At 34.4% G+C, this 2856-nt stretch overlaps 1 pseudogene; it reads left to right on the forward strand.

Moving 5' to 3' along the window:
• The first annotated feature begins 277 nt into the window (after window positions 1–277).
• On the forward strand, window positions 278–786 carry LOC140631442 (nuclear transcription factor Y subunit beta pseudogene; annotated as a pseudogene).
• The last annotated feature ends 2070 nt before the right edge of the window (window positions 787–2856 follow it).

The following is a 2856-nucleotide window of genomic DNA, read 5'->3' on the forward strand; positions in this document are numbered from 1 at the left end:
ATGGTACAGGCACTCGGCACTTCAGAAGTGAAGTAATATTTTTTTTAGAATTTATTTTTGTTTACTTATTTTAGTTTAAATGATTTCGCTTCAAATGATACATCAAATAATTTATCAATTTGGAATTGTTCCTCATATTTTTAGACTATTCTTCTCACTACTCCTCAAAAAAAAAAAAAAAAAAAACAGCATATGAAACAAAGTAAGAGTTGGGAGTCCCACATCAGGACTGGTTCCTTTGCAGACATTTTCTGTCCAGCCAAACAGCTGATTGAAGATGGGAGCCAACCAATTGGAGATGGATGATGACTGTGCTACGGCACATGCTTCTCAACCACACATTCCTGCAGACTATGTTGGAGGAAGTCAGTATGTTATACAGCCTCATGATGATACTCTGGACAGCATGAATGATCATGAAGATATAAATGGTTCAAGAGAAAGTTTCAGAGAACAAGATACATATCTTCCAATTCCAAATGTAGAAAAATGATGAAAAATGCCATACCTCAAACGGGAAAGATTACAAAAGATGCCGAAGAACGCGTTCAGGAATATAAATGAATTAATCAGCTTTATAACATCTGAAGCAAGTGAAAGATGCCATCAAGAGAAATGGAGGACATTCCATGGAGAAGATATTCTTTCTGCCACATCTGAGGCTTCCATAATCTTGTAGAACCTCTGAAACTATACCTTCAGGAATTCAGAGAGGTTATAAAAGGAGACAAAAGGATTGGGGGAACAATCATAGCTACAGATGGACAAAGCAAAGAACTTACATAGGAAACATTTCCCAACCAGTTACCACCTGGTTTAATAACTGCAGATGGTCAACCAACATAATGTATGGTTTGTACAACATCATATCAACAGATTTCTGGTGGCCAGCAAGATTTCTGGTGTTCTTAGTTTTCATGATCTGAAGAAGTGGTGGAATGGGGAGTGTTAGGGAGGCCCAGGAATCTGTACGATTCCAGAATGGAGACATTAGAAGGAACTGACTGGTGAAACGATCTCTCTTTGTGTATTAAATAGCTGAAATGTAGCTTCCTGATGCTTGCCTAATTGGAATGTTCATTTTGACTTGAGAATCCTTTCTATGAGTCATTTTAAAGACAAATTTGGATTTTAAACATAATTAAAATACTTTTTGTGCTGTATGAGAGTCTGTTGCTCAGTATGACTCCCGTATGCATTGTATGATACAATTTACTACTCAGAGATGTGTAGACAGTTTCTTGTTTTCACATTGAATCATGTTATTTTTGCAATCCACGTAAGCTGCTGGGTTAATTCATGATGTTTGCTCTTTTAATAAAATATAAGGGTAGAGGTCATTTTGAAAAAAAAATTAAGACTTTCTCAAAATTCAAAGTCAAAATGAAGAATGTAACTGAGCTTTTGAACAGCTGTTCTATGTTCATAAATGAGTCTACATGCTCAGTGATTTCTAATCAATTTCTGATCAATAACTAATCAACTTTACTTCTTTTTTCTATAACTTGTATGGTTTTATTTTTACAGCAAGATATTATTCTTTTTATTTTACTGCTCTTTTAACCATTATGTTGTAATCTAGTACTTCTGTGTGCTTGAGGTAGAAAGGAGGCAATCATGTTTGTGGAACTGCTGAACAAGTTTTCTGCTACAGAGATTTTAGTCATTCATTTTTGTATATTTTTATTTTCTTTGTGTCTATTTTCATTTGATTTTCTTTTAAGAAGAGCTGAGTAATTGAGTTAATTAGCATAGGAACAAAATTTAGAGTCAGTTCCCAATAAATGAAATGTATAGAAAAAATCAATCACTTGATTTACCTCATATGGTCACCAATATTTATGCATAAAAATCCATGACTATATCCAAATCCACTTTTTCAATTATTTTATATTTGCTTGTGCCTTGTTTTTAGATAAACAAAATGTCTATCTCAAAGTGTACCTGCCATGTAATGATCAAATTCAAACAGTATAGCAAAACAAAAAGTTCATAGTAAAACTTAACTAAGCCTGCTACAGATTTGTTTTTAAAGAAAGGCTTCTAAAATAATTATCTAAATTCATTAACTGCTGCATTTCTAGAAAAATAATTCAATACTGAATATTTTCAGAATTCAAGGCAAAAGGAATTCTTTTAGTGGCTCCCAAATAAATGTATTTTATTTTTTTTAAGACCTTACTTATGTATTTGAGAGAAAGCAGGCACAATTGGCAGGAGAGGCAGAGAGAGAGGGGGGCACGCAGATTCCCTGCTGAACAGGGAGCCCAACTTGGGGCTCTATCCCAGGACCTTGAGATCATGACCTGGGTGGAAACCAAGAGTTGGATGCTTACTTAACTGACTGAGCCTCCCAGGTACCCCAAAATTATTCTTAAATGTAAATTTAGGAGGAGAGTATGGAGCCAAAGCATAATTGAATTAGAATAAGGAGAAAGTATAGACAACAACTGTGGCTGACTCTTTCAGGATTTTGAAACATAGCTAAGCGGTGCATCTGCTGGAGCATATGTTTTCACTGATATTAAGGAAACTGAGTATATTTACTGTAAGGGCGAATTTTAAGGAGACAATGGGCTATATAAAAGAAGAAATAGTCAACAGAGCAAGATACAAGGGGCTGCCACTATGCCTTTATTAATCAGGAATAGACCATCTTAGCATATTGCTTTCTATAATGTGTTTGTTCTGTCTTCACTTAGTCTTTGTACCTACATATTTTGAAAATAATCAAAGCTTTTGGGGAATACTTACGCAAGTTGGAGGCAATAACAAAATTTTCAGGATCAATTGTAATTATTTAAGAAACATTATACCATTATACCATTAAAAAATGATCATTTGACAGTCAGCACT

The sequence above is a fragment of the Canis lupus genome, chromosome 4, assembly GCF_048164855.1.
Source record: "Canis lupus baileyi chromosome 4, mCanLup2.hap1, whole genome shotgun sequence".
NCBI lineage: Eukaryota > Metazoa > Chordata > Mammalia > Carnivora > Canidae > Canis > Canis lupus.